The sequence below is a fragment of the Pseudopodoces humilis genome, chromosome 1, assembly GCF_049639895.1.
Source record: "Pseudopodoces humilis isolate 2021_Gansu_Grassland_sample_001 chromosome 1, ASM4963989v1, whole genome shotgun sequence".
NCBI lineage: Eukaryota > Metazoa > Chordata > Aves > Passeriformes > Paridae > Pseudopodoces > Pseudopodoces humilis.
In genome coordinates, this window is record NC_142200.1 from 78,855,213 (window position 1) to 78,870,139 (window position 14,927).

The 14,927-nt window shown below is 35.0% G+C and overlaps 1 protein-coding gene across 1 annotated transcript in view; it reads right to left on the reverse strand.

Moving 5' to 3' along the window:
• The window catches only part of CDH10 (cadherin 10), a 93,110-nt gene extending 79,142 nt beyond the window's left edge, over positions 1–13,968 (reverse strand). The window contains exon 1 of the mRNA XM_005526478.2: positions 13,786–13,968. The gene's annotated coding sequence lies outside the window, so the exon portion shown is untranslated. The remainder of the gene's footprint in view (positions 1–13,785) is intronic.
• Between the last annotated feature and the right edge of the window lie 959 nt (positions 13,969–14,927).

Sequence of the window (14,927 nt, forward strand, 5' to 3'; positions counted from 1 at the left end):
ATATATAATTCCATATATTGCTTTGGATATGAAAATTTCTGCTCAATGTACCCTGAAGCTAAAGTGCAATTGAGCACTTCCTAGGCAATAAGAATGTTCAGCTCAGCGCAAGTTCTCATTTTGCACTTCTCTTCCAGGACAAGCTCTGATCATGTGAATTCTCTATAAAATTTAATCATTCCAACTGTCCTCTTCATTTCATTACTAAAGCAGGCTGCTCATTTGTGGTCCTTAAATCAATTAAATCAGCTTCCTGACAAATACTTATTGGAAATCATTGAAAGGCTATGAAAAAAGTCACTGCCTTCTAAGAATTATGTGAGCAATTAAAATTACCCTTTTATTAAAATTAAGGTGGAAATCAATAAAGTGTCTGAAAAATTATAAGTTCTGAACACAGTACTACTAAGCACTAGCTGAGACAAATATGTAAGGTTGATGGTTAACCAGAAGTTAGAAAAAGTTAACCTCAGAAATACAGAGCTGGTTTATTCTTATTTTCTGCTAGAAAATTAGTCACAGAGCAAGGCACAGCTTTTTTTAAGGATGAAATTGTCCAAAGCACAAGTTTTTACATATCTGGAGAGAATTAGAAAAAATAATTTTACCGAACTTTGTATATCTGATCAAATCCTGTCAACAGTAATGGAAATTAAACACAAGCTGAAATAATTTTTGAACTGCTGGGGTCTCCCCTGCACAGAAGCAAAGCAACATAACCTGGCCCTCAAACTTCTGTGGTTTTCTGCATACAAACTCCAGGTTTGCAACACAAAGTAGGAGGTGGATTTCAGTCCTTCCTGGAGGCAAAGTCCTTCCCTGTTATTAAGAAGAGAGCATCAGAAATCCACTGACAACGAGGAGGTTCTGCAGAGCTGTCCAGCCCTGAGACTCCTGGTTCTTCACATGCATGACTCTTCCGCACCACTGAACAAGCACCCAGTACTTCAAGCATGGCTTAACTGACAAGAGCACCTGACTGCTGCTGTTAACCAAAATGCCTTTCAGAAGAGTACCAGAACACACAGAAAGAGGCAGATTAACTCTTACTTAATCTCCTTCAGGATTTTTTCTTTTTAATGAGTGGCAAGACAGACTAGTGTGGTTTTTTTAAAGTGCAAAATCTGTGAAGTCCTTGTGGATAGCAATGTGGACTAACAAAAAAGAAGCAGGAGACGTGATCATTGTCACCATTCCTTTCTCATATAAATCTGTTGTCACAAACACCTAAGGAGCTGTAAAAGAGCTACAGCCTGGTCTAAAACTGTCATAAAGACTTCTGGAATTTCTGGAGATAAAGGTGTTTTTTTCCTTTGGCTGAGGAGAACTTAATTGAATGCTGTTAGAGACACACTTCTAGAAACATAAGGGTTTAGTTTCTCTGCAAGTATTTCTACCCTGCACAAGACATTGTGAGGTTATTAAAAGTTACGGTTAAATCAGGGAAAAATAGGTTTTAAAATTTCTTAAGGCTGGAAATTTCTCTTCCATTTTTAAGGAACTACAGTTCCTTTTGCCTTTTGCTTCCTGAATTCTCTTAACAAAAATGACAGCTATCCCCATTACAGTCTGCTATTGACATCAGAGTGGATGGATATAAATCCACTGCAGGAAAACACATTTTTATTCCTGAAACATGTTGATTTCATCACATCAGTCCAATAAGGGATAATTTTAATTTTTGTCTCAATTCTGTCCATTCGTATCTCAGACACTTTAAATTGTTTCTACACTGTAAAAGGTAGGGAAGGAAAAAAGTGCTTTATTTGCAGATAATATATATACCTAGGCCTCTCTCTTTACCTTCACAAGAAAACAACCAAGATTACTTCAGTAAGTTTAACCTAATGTCAAAACTTACATATCAGTGTCACTGCTTTGAATTTTGCTGTTCTCTTTTCTATTTAAATAGTCCTTCCCAGTTTGTCCTAAGAATTGTGATCTCTGAAGGTCAAAGTCATGGCTAAGAACTCATTCAGACTGTTTCTGCAGGAGTCTGAAAATATGGCACAGCTACATTGTGCACGTAAGAACAGCACCCATGATTAAAAGGAACCTGTGCTTTTCTGACCGTTATGTCTTGTTTAAAATCTCTGTAAGCCTGTGGGCCCTGAAACTTGTCAGTTATTTACTACTGCAGTTGTAGAGCAGGATGAATTTTTTTTTTTTTTCACTGCTGTGGTATGTGTTGCTTAGACTAACTGGTCGTCACGCTAGATATAAATAATTTTGACAGTCAGGAGAACACACTAAACACACAAGTTCCACAGATCAGCAATCAGCCTTATCTGACAGACTAACCCCAGAAACAGTTTTAAAAAGCATTTTTTCCTTTTGATCATCTAGACAAGCTCAGTGACAGACACTTTTCAATCCCCCCTTTATATACAGGATCCAACAGTTTCCAGCATAAATAATGTATTTGCCTACCTAAAATTTTAACTAAATTATGCACACTGGGATTGAAAGAGTATAATCTACTGTTCAGCAGGTGCAATTTGAAGAAAGGGAATACAAGGAATTTTACAACAGAGATGAGGAGATTCTAGCAATTTTTTCAAAAACTTATTCTGAAATTGTGCTATACAGATTTCCAGGCTTTTCTGGAGATAATCACAAAATCATTAACTTTTCACTTCCAGAAGCTTCACAAATAGGAAGAATCACTTCAAAAATTTACCATGTTTCCTCTTCCCTCCCTAATTTCAAAGAAGATATTGACAGATTGAATTATTTCATCTTTCTAATATATTTTCCTAACTATCTACCTATTATTTTTATCCTTTAAACTGATTTTCCCTCCCTCTTATCCACAGAACACTGTCTTCAAATTTTCTTAATCTCATCTCTTTGGTGACTTTGACATGCTGCATCATCTTTCTGTACCTGTGCCTGCATTCTTGCCTGTCTCATTCCATGTTGCAGGTGAAGCATACTGCCTGTCTTAGCTGAAGCTTTTAGAAGAAAGTATATTTTAAAAATGCCTTGAACCAAAAGTAAGAAAAAAAAGACCTCCAAAACATATAACAGAATTCTACTTTCCCCCTCTTTAATATTTAAAATATTCTGTATTAAGTTTGTATTAAATGTAACAGAAAGAAAATTGCACTGAATTGCATAAAAAAATATGTATTAATCCAGAATAAGAAGTTAAGAAGATATAATCTTGGAAAATACCTTTCTAGAAAACTTTTTAAGATTTAGTTAATGAGGTCTTAAGTTTCACACTTTTCCAGCCATGTTTCTATCAAAACTATGACACCTATTTAAATTTGTCTTCCTTGTAAGGGAATTCACATCTTGTCAATTCACTGGAATGGGTAATTGAAACTCTTTCTTTTTTTAAGTCACCACTTTAAAGAAAGAAAGAAAGAGAAGTATTCAATACTTAACTGTTAAGAGAGTTTTACTGGGATAAGGAGGAAATAAGCACATTATCACATACCTGTATAAAACTGTTGAAATTCTGTATCTTAATTCATTAATGTTATGATTCTTCTTTTCATTCTAGTTGATAGGCAAGGGAGTTTTATGTCCAGCTAACCTTAATCAGAGAAATCACACAATCTCTAACCAACAAAAATGAATGCTTCACCTGTTGACTGACTTATCATAGTGCATTGTTCTTATCACAGTGGTACCTCAGCTACTGATAGCATATTAAAAATCACATTCTAGTGACTAACATTTTTGTATTTACCATATAATTGCTAGAAAATACACCTTGAATTTTTATCCTTCCAATATTTTTATTTTCTGTACAAATATAGAAAGCATAGAGCATACAGACAGTATTGGTTGTGTTTACAGAAAGTAATGGAATCGTCTGACATTAGAAGAAAAGGTGAGATCTTAAAACAGTGTTCTCATTCGGTATTAATTTTGATTGAAAGTATTTCCTGTTTCAGCTGGGAGGATATTATAATAATGCATAAAGTAATAATCTGACAGTGATTTGCAATAATTACAGTGCATTTGGTTGTAATTTGAACAAGACTATATTTTTTGTTTTCAAGAATAAAAACATTCTTACTTTGGAAAGAACAAGAACCCCCACCTTAAGTAAAAGCAGGACAGAACCTCAATTCTCCTTCCAACTCTGTAAAGAGAATAGTATATTTGCATTTAGAAACTTTCATCAGCCTGGAAGTTAGAGATAAGTATGCAAATATGGATTTCTATTTTATAGAAAACTCCTTCAGAAACTGAGCAAGAATGTGATCTGTACTGATTGCAGATACCTACAAGCATTATCTTTAAAACCTCCAGGTATTAAGCTAGGATTTATTTAGCACAGAACCAAAACTACTCATTTTTCTGAATCCAAACGAAAAAAACAGGAAAATATACAGCATTCCTGTGCTGTTCTTACTCTCTTTTTGGATGCAAGCTGGTATGAATTTTCCCAAACCAAAACCAAAAAATAAAAAAAGAGAAACAAGAATGCTATCACAGACCCTGGTTTTCTGTTAAACATTACAGGATGCTGAAGAGAATATTGCCTTAAGCTAGCTAAGTATTAAAGTATTCTACAGAGATGTAATCCACTACTATAATAAAAATATATTGACAATTGCCTTGAACCAGTTAAGTATGCTACAGAGATCTAATGCAGCAGAGTAAAAATCTATTTCTATGTGGTAATGACAGTCAATTTTTGTGAGATTTCTCAAATCGATACTTATAGGCTCTTAAAAAGGAAGAAAACCAAAAACCAATGATAGCTTTGTCCTATGCATGAATTGGTTTGTTATTTTACAGTCACTATTAAAATCCACACATACATACCTATCACCAAAGCAAGGTATATTTTTGTTAACCTTAGAAAATATGTGCTGAAAAGTCTACCTCTTTGTTTCATATAATTATCTTTTTGCCACGAGATGGCACCAAAAGATTAAAAATATCTGCATTCCTAAGGTTCCCATCTGAAAAAAGAAACACTTCAGGGAATTGCACAAGAAATATCTTCAATATTTGACTTTCAATTCGGTAAGCTAGTTATGAGTATCATTCAGCTTACTTTGACAAACTACTGGAATGTAGAGACTTACCAGAGAGTTAATGGAGAAAAAAAATGTTATACTAAAGCTTAAGTTTCCCACAAATTGCAAAGAACTAGCTGTGGGCATATGTATCTCTTCTATAGGACAGGGAAGTAAAAATATATCCAGTATACTAATGAAAACTGAACAGACACAAGGAAAAGTCAACAATGTATAGTTTCCCCTAAAGAAAAGTTATGAAACTTCAACAACTTATGCATTATGAATTATACCTTTATACGCTCAATTTTCCCTCCCAAAAACAATTAAAAAAGAAGGTGATCTCAAATTTAGTGAGCTCTTTAAAAAGCTGTAATGGTATACAAAGTGAAAAGTGAAGAAACTCTATTTCTAGCTTGTAGGATAACATATTGTCAAATGAATGCTTTTCTACTCCCACAACAAAACCTCATCCCATATGAAGAGTATTACAATATGACATGAACAGTTTGGAGTGGAATAACTGAAAAAAAAAAAAAACAAACCAAAACCAAACCTCATAGTTCCATGTGGGAAAAAAAAAAATCCAAAACATACATCACTTCACTGGCAATTATTTCATGTAACACAATTTATCTATTAAAAGTCCAGAAAAACTGCTATTAAAAAACGGTTCATAACTTCCAACCAGAAAGAAACCAAGCATCTCAGAAAAATAAATCTACAAATTCCACAGCAAATTTCAAGTCCCTATAGCTTTTTCCTTTAAAGAAAAATGTTAGGATCATAATATAAATATGCTTGTGTCAGTATTGTCCTGTTCTTCATTGTCAGTATTTCTGATTGTACAGAAACATATTAAGCTACCTTCTTCAAATGTTTTTTAAACACACATCACTTCATTTTAGCTCATATATTTTAAAGTACTAATGGATTACCCTTGAGAAGTCAGTGCTTGATTACACAATAGAATCATTAAGATGAATTCTGTTTACTTAGAATTTGAATACTTCAAAGTATTCTTTTTGTGCTGTCATCATGTCATTATGACATCACATTTTTTAAATTTATTTTCCTCATAACTAATATCCCAGTTTTAATCCACTATAATGATAACTAAATAGCTCCTAAACTTGTCCAGGATTTAATTTTTTAGTGACAGGGCATCAGGATATTTTTTTTCTGTGTAGTTTCGTGGGTTTTTGTTTGTTTTTTGGGGTTTTGTTTGTTTGTTTGTTTTTTGTTGTTGTTTGTTTGGGGTTTTCTTGGGGGGGTGGGCTGGCAAAAGAAGGATTTTAATATACTAGAAGTAGAAAAGGACCCCAACCAGCATACCCAGAGTAACAAGGAACATCACATCACTAAAATGACCCAAGTCATGCATACCTCAAAGGCAAAACCACCTGGGTGCTTTTCCAGAGATTTGGCCAGAACTATTTAACTGGCAGCTGTGGGACTGATCCATCTAGGCTGCTTTTATCTCATTAGCCCTGATTTTCACAGCCTGACCAAGTGGCAGAACAACCTGAGACCCCCACATGCACAAGCACTTACTGACTGGACCTTGATGGCTGCAGCCATGGAGAAGGGAAATAGCAGGTATTTTCTCTCCTGAATGTAGATAACCTGAAATTTAACAAGAACTCACTGCTCTGTTAACATAGAGGGTCTGGACCTGTAATTTAGAAGGCTGAACTGCTTTGAGCTTTACCATTGGTTAACTGGAGCCAAGTGGTTGTTGTTAGAAGTGAAACCCTAAAAACTCATTTCTAAGTTCTGTTCTAAAGCACAATATAGTAAATACAATTTAAATCCTTGCAATCCTTGGTATTAAAAAAAACAAACAACCAAACCCTTCTGATTTCATAGCTTAAATAATTGGTTTCTCCTTCATTGTCACAAAATTTTAAGCATCCAGTTTAGATTATCTCCAGCCTAGTGACCTTTTTAGTTGCATTATATATTCTCAAAGTCTCTAAAAGATTTATGCTCATCAAAACTTTAATGGGATTATTAATATAATGCACAATGTCTTCGTTCTTTTTCCTTTTCTAATTCTCATTATTCTGGCATCTAATAAAAATCTGGAGAAAATCAACCATAGTTAGGATATATTCACAAATAGCATAGGTGTTTCAAAGTGATTCAGATGCCTTGTTAATCAAGGATAGAAGGAAGGAATGTATGGTTTTGTCTTAGTTTTCCATCCCGTACAAATATTCCACATGTGCTTAAATTTTAGAGAAGAGACCAGTTTGTTCTGGTGATCAGAATGATTAAAGACTCTCTAAATAATATTGACTAATTAGCAAGCACACAAAAAAGAATACAATTCCACCTTAAGAAAGGTTTTCTCACATTAATTAGACAAATCAGGATATTATTTTGTTTGAAACCACTTCAGAAGGGAAATTTGAAGGAAGAGTACAAGCATTTTTATAAAAGAGTACTATTAGAGAGGGGTATCCATCTATCTCTATCTGTTCACATTCCATTCAGTTGTGACTACCAGAAAAAAAAAAAAAGCAGTTCCAGTAACACACAGCAAAATTGCTTTTAACTTCTTAATCAGAAACTTAATAAAATGCCCCCAGGTCATGGAGAACCAAACGTACCTAACATGCCTGGGACTCTGATTACCTATTTTAATCAAGATGCCAGCTTCAGTGCTACCTTCACCATGAGTGCCATACTCTCAATCAAGGGGAAGAGCACATCTCAGCATGCTAATGGCAGAAAATAACCTTTGTCCAACAGAGGAAAAAATCCACACTTCCATAAACTGCTTCTCACGATAGTGTTCTTCTACATCCCTGTCTTTTACTGACACTAGAAATTTTTGTGGAAAAGACTGTGGAAACTATCCCTGAGAGAAACAGAATTAGAAGGCAAAACTACTATTTAAAACTTGGCCATGGGAAGTGGGAAGCAGAAGTATATTTAAGGAACTTGGATGTAATATGCTTTAAGATCTTCAAATGTATTTCATGTCTTCATGAAATGTCTTACTTCTGCAATCTTAGAAGCAAGGAAATATTTTGATTTGGCTATAAAGCAATTAGGTGTACCCCATTAACCCATTCATAAACTGAGGTCTACACTATTACTTAGCACTTAATACAAGACTATTCTGATTAACAGTGCTTTTATTTTTTAGCAGAAAGTCAGGAGAGGAAGCTAGTAGCTCTGCATAGCTTATGCCACAGAATCAAAACTATAATGTATGAAAAAATAATATAGCATGCAATGGCATTGACATGTAAAAACCCTCTCCCATTCTAAATGAAAGAAGTGAAAAATTGGAAGGTATCTGTACTCATAATGAAAGTATGATCTATAGCATGATGTAAAAATTTTGTAAAAGATTATTTGCATAATTTGTTATTAAAATTTGTTCTTACAGGTGGAAAGGAAGTAAGAACTGAAATCTTGTCATTCTCTTGCTTCAATTCATCATGTTTAAGGACTTTTTTTGGTTAAACATATTCAGATAGTTTTTTTCTCTCTATTCTTTTTATTTTTCTTCGGTTTTGTTTTGCAATTATTTCTAAAAACTGAAAGTCAAGATCATCTTCTGAAAAATCTCAACATTTAAAAAAAACCCAAGCAAATATACACCCATCATTAGCTTAACAATTAAATCTTTTCAATCTAATTAGCACATGTAAACTTCTAGTAAATGAATTACCTATAACTTTCATGATGTATAGAGTCAATTACATTTTAATCACAGAGTCATAGGAAGGGTAGGGTTGGAAGGGACCTGAAAGATACTCAACATCATGTAGTTCCAAGCCCCTCCTACCATGAGTAGTGATGCCACCCACTAGTGTGGATAGGATATCCACAGCTCCACTGGGCAAGCTGTTCCAGTGCCTCACTACTCTGTGGGAAATATCTAATATCTAAATCTAAATGTCTATTTTTAACTAATTTTAACTAATTAACTAATTTTCTGGTGACACAGAGATAAAATGAATGTGCATTATGGTTCCCAGTTCCAAGCACCATGGAAAAGGCATCAGGGAAATGGCAGGTCACAACTTCAAAGAGAAAGGAATTGATACATTTACCGGATAATTTTTCTTGTAATTCTTAGAAGCAGAATAAATTTAACCATCCTTCCCCTATTCTCAATATTAACTCCAAATAATTACACTTGCTTTGGATTCTTGTATCTTTTCTCTCTCTAATTTAAAAACTCATAGATTTACTCCATGTAATTTGCCTTTTGTGTTAGATATGAAACATTCAAAACTCTCTTGATTAAGTCTGTGATACTTAGAGGAACTAATGAGAGAATGCACAGCTTCTGTGTCCTAGATACAGGTATATATCTCTGTTTTATTTGTGGTTGCTATTAGGAGAGTATGACAATTAGTAGTAGGTTTTTTTGGTTTTCTTAGAAAACAGAAGAATACAGGTGTAGCTTTTGAGCAACAGAATTCTGGAAACATCTATTTTCAAGTAATTTTTTGAATCATCACCTTTACATAAACACACACCAATGCTCTCTTCATTACATGATTCCTTACTGTTTTAAATATGGTTCAGCATTCACTTTGAGTTGCAATTAAGAGATGCCATAATAAAGTTACAAATAAAAACATCATGTAAAGAATGATGTACATGTGGGAATAATATTAAAAAGGACACCTCCCATGTTGTTTTCCATTATATCCAATTGACTTCCTAAATCTTTGTATTTCTCTGATGCAACTCATTGGTACATGGTACACACTTCCAGATAGCAGACTTGAGTTCATATCTCTGAGCAGATGCCCTGTGACAAGACAGGAAGTAACTCTGAGATGCTACTAGAGCTTTATGCTTCCTGCTGGACACACTTCTTTAACAAAAGAATGATAAACATAACCTATTTCATCTAAGTTAATAAAGACAAGAAACAGTAATGGGACCTGCAGAAAAAGTCAAGTAATAAAAGACTGAATTAAATTAAGAAAGAAACTTTACAGTATTCCACTTCCTAGAATGCAAGTTCTGTTTAAGATAAAGGATGTCCCTGTTTTACCTCTACTGTAAACACACACACACATTTGAAATAATTGTCTCTGACATTTAATAATCAGGAAGACTGCATGTAAAAAGAAATGTGTATAAGTCTTCAACTGGCAATTTTTTGCCAGATTGCCCACATATTAAAAATTAGACTGATAGGCCAGTAGAGAGAATATATAAGCTCAATAGCCTTTGGTGTTCTGGCTTCCCACCAGATGAAAACAGAGCAAAAGGAAAAAAGTGATCAGATTCAGCTACATTTTTTTTTCAGATTTTTTTTCCCTTTTTTTTCTGTATGCAATAATGCAGCCTGGTAACTATAATATACATAGCTCCCAGAGATGATGATTTTTTTTCTATTGCTCTCTGGGAGAGTCATTAACTCACAGAAATAGGCATGTTATGGAAGTCACCATACCAAGGACTCAAAGCTGAAGAGATGTGAATCCAGGAAGCAAAAAACTAGCAAATTTTAATATAGGAGTTTCTTTTGGCCTAAAGACAGATTTGGAGAATATATATAGCTCAGAATACCATTGCTATTTCTTTTCTTTTTGCTTTTAAGTTTTACCAGAAGTTAGACAATAGAGGAATTATGGGGTTTTTTTCTCAAAAAGGAAGTGTTCACATCAGTTTCAGATCTGAAAGTGCAGGATGTGCAGCATGTGTGCTTTTTAATCACCAAATGTTTCAGTGAACTGTACTTTTAGTTTCTATGAGCTTTCATTGATAGTTACATTCTATTCAGAGCAAATGAAAGTGTGCTATGGTGTGGTATCCTCACATGCAGTGAAGTCACCCTTCATAATGTTCTACTCAGGCATATTTTAACTGCTCATGAGAGGATGGCTTTTATTTTTCTAATTCCAGTTTTCCTCCTTTACAATAAGTGATGTATCAAACAGTATGTTAGTAAAAAGCCCACAGCAAATTCAGTAATAATACAGAACAAATATTCAAGTGGTTCACTGAAGTCACTCACAAAATGTTCCTCAGACCTTTATATTCTGCCCAAATAATCAGTGGTTTTCTTTTATTTCTGTCAGTCATATAATTAATAATAATGTCAAAGAATTAGTCACAGAGCAGGTTTTTTCAACTCTATGAAGGACATACTGTGAAGTCCAGTTGAAACACCTTGGTGTTCACAAACATGATTTCAGGTGATAATAATCAATGAATTAAAAATAATATTATCATAACCCCACATCCACCCCATTGCTACTATTCAACAGTAGTTCAATCCTACTTTGACCCCCTGTACCAGTGCTGCAACCTAGTGGTATGACAGGGTATAAAATTATACTCCTTTTCAATCAGCCTGTAAGTATGGTTAGCAGACCTAAAGAAAAAAATCACTTGCATGGAATTATCCAGATGAGACAGGCTCTATTTCATTCTGTTCTTTCCTTGGGAAATCACGTTGAGATCAGGAAATTACTCTCTCAGAATCAGAGGCAGATATTATCTTCAAATTAACCTTTTCTGACTTTTACATTTAATTATTTAACAAGGAAAAAAAGCATTACTTAGCTGGAATTTGTATACTGCTTTGTATGTCTAGATGTGTATTTTATTAATCTCTCTACATTTAATTAATTCTATGCTCATTTGCCTCCACATATAACATTATTTTTCTGCATTTTTCAACTACTGCTAAGCACAGAAAAAAACAGTAGCCACAGTGTCTACTGTGAGCCCATTTCAGTATTTCATCATTCTTCACAGATCCTTTGTCTATTGAGAACATGCAAGTGTGAAGTTTTAGTGTACTTATACTCATTTATTCTAATGCAAAGCCAAAAAGATAATTTAGGAATATATAAGATTCTACATACAGTCTTTTTAAAATGTATTTTACTATTTTCTTTTCCAAGGTCTGTTTAAAATATTGTAAATATAAGTGGTTAGAAAGGCACGTAGCCAACACATAGTCTCCAATGCTACCCAAAGTTACAAAAAAATCAAATAATCAGGATCAGTTTTCAGCATAAATATATGCATTATAATCAACACTCTTCAGACATTTCAGTGTTCCTATATACTTATGTACACATTGTCTTGACACCACACAAAAAACCACAGACATAAATCTAAATTAAAATTAACAGAAACTGCTGCAAAAATGATTACCTATGCATTCAAACTTTTATGTAACAAAGTATATAAAAATATGAAAAGACTCCCTCAGGCCCAAACTAGATTAAGAGTTGATAATCCAAGAAGTATTCCTCTCTTGAAATAAATCCATATTGACTCTAGATGGCTGGTTTTCAACTCTTGAGGAAGATAACCTGTTTCCTTCTTGCTTTCCTTAGTTCCCTAAGTTCCTTCTTTCATTTCCTCCTCTAAAAGAGCACAGACTGCTATTACATTCAAAAGGTAAGCAGTTGATATAAAAGTTTGTGTAGCTGTAAAAATCTCAATAAATCCTAGTACCAGACTCGTAATATTCCTAGTAAATGACACATGTGTAAAGGATTTAGAGATTCAAAAGTGTGTTCCAGTCTCCCACTCTCTGCTTTTTCCCTCCAGTAATATCACCGTGTGAATTTAAAGCCTACTACCTTTAAAAGAAAAAAAAAAAAAAGACACTATTTTCTCTATTTTTTGCAGACCTGCTTCCTCACAATGTGCACATACTCACACACTCACATATGCATCCACACATACATGCACAACAAGTTGTATAATTAAGAAAATACCTTCAAAGCAACGGGAGTGCTGCTGGGATAATACAGAAGCTTTTACTGAAATGAAAGACGAAGACTATAGGCAACAGCTCCATTTGTGTGGAAGCAACAGAGATGATAGGTCCGTTTTAAAATGCTGGTTGCTATTTGTCACTGATTGCACGTGTAGATGCATTCTCCTAGGCTGAAGGGCTGTTAGATTTTTACAGCTGCAACTAGTATCATGTACAGTATGAGCCTATTGAAAATTTCTTATGCAGCTGACAATGCCATCAATAGTTAGTAGTTGGGAGCATGGATTTAGATTTGTATTGTGCTGAATTAATTTAACACCACATCAAATATGGATTTTATTGCAGCAGTGACAATAAATGCTCACACAGGTGCAGACTGAATTTTTCCTTCCTCCACCTTTTCCCCTCGACCCCCTGGTTTTCCCTTCTCCCTCCACTCCCCCTTTACTGAAATGTCAAACCAGGCAATTTTTTCCCCATCTGTGTGCATATAACTCTGCACAGATATTTGAAATATTGACTGTATCCACTCTGATATCCCTCTCCGCAGGGATTTCCTTCATAAAAAGCATTTTCTGTGAGTGTGGATAATTATTCTGAAATTCAATCCAGGGCAGAACGATTAACAGTGAAACCTGACTTGCACAGGTACACAGAAAGTGAGGGCACATATGTGTATGTTTCATGTTATGTTCAGAACTGCTACACTACTAAACATTGTGCTTTTTTTCAATTCAATTAGACTTGTTCCCCTCATACTGAATTTGCCAGAACTGACTATAGATGGAAACTGCTGCTCAAAAGACAGCCTGCTCGCTAGGAGAAAAAAAAAAAAAAATATATAAAATGCTTGGTGTTTCAATCCTGAACGCATATGATGATATTGGTTTACTTTGAGGAGAGAATGCACAGCAGTTATTTCCTATCCCTTGTCTCATTACTCCTGACACATATTTATGAAATGCAAAAAGTTGTATACGGTGGAGCAAATATACGAATTGCATTAAACAACGTATTGCTCTAATATAATGACTGTAATAGTATCAACAGAAGGAAAACAAGAAAGGTTCCTACCTTTTATTCTGCTGAGAAAGTCAAGTAGTGTCCACCCCAACCAAACTGAAAAACGAGCTTTTAGAGTCCTTTTTTTTGGTCAGTTTTCTCCCGTTATTTTTTAAGACTGATCCTACTTGGATCTAACTCCGGTTTTTCTCCCAGCGTCACTTAACTCTGGACAGTCCGGAACCAAAGCTAAGGGGGAGCTCTCCCTCCGACTGGTTTTCATTCAGAGCTTCTGATTTACGAGGAAAAAAAAAAAAAAGAAAAAAAAAGAAAAAAAACAAAAAACCGAAGAAAAATCCCCACACCACCAAAAACCAGGAGGCACCAGCACAGACACGGACACGGGCAGCGTGCACAGACACTCACACACACACACCTCTCACTCTCCCTGCTCGGAGGGGAGCGGGAGAGGCGCTGCTGCTGCTGCGGCTGCTGCTGGAGCCGCAGCTCTTACCCTGGCAAGGAAGGTTGGAGCCCGGGGAAGTGCAGTCTTGCCGAGCACACAGTGATTTGCAAGTGAATGCGGTGGGAGGGTACAGCAAACGGAAAGCTTTTCCTGTGAAAGCCTGTCGCCCTCCCTTCGCCGCCAGAATGGCTCTCTGGCTTTGAAGGCTAAGCCTCATCTGCTTAGGTTGTCGTAATAATGAATACTGAAAACACCTCCACTTGTTTTGTGGTGTGTTTTTCTTCATTAAATGTAACCACTTCATTGTAGCACCAGCGGTCTTACAGCAGTGTTTATAAAAGATATATGTATTTTAAAAAATAGCACGCTGCCAAGTTAAAGGAAAACCTTTGAGGACTGAGATGAAACCAGAGAGTAATTATGTTCTTCACTGAACTGCTTTTGCCATTAGATTAGTAACATTCTTCCTCACACCTCACTATTTTGCCTTATGATTACTACTAAACAAGACAGGTTCATATAAAATTAGATATGTTCACATTTCCAGAGGTTCTAAAAAAAAATTCAGCATCACTACTAATTTCCCATTATTATTTTTCCCCAGTTGGTACTTGTGATGCCTGCTTTTATTTTAGTCATTGTATTTGGACTTCACCTTTTGCAATGTGTTTCTTTTCATCGAGTTAATCTGTGTTGGTTTCATGTTTCTAATACAGCAAATTGGACTTAGCACAATCCTCCTTGGATC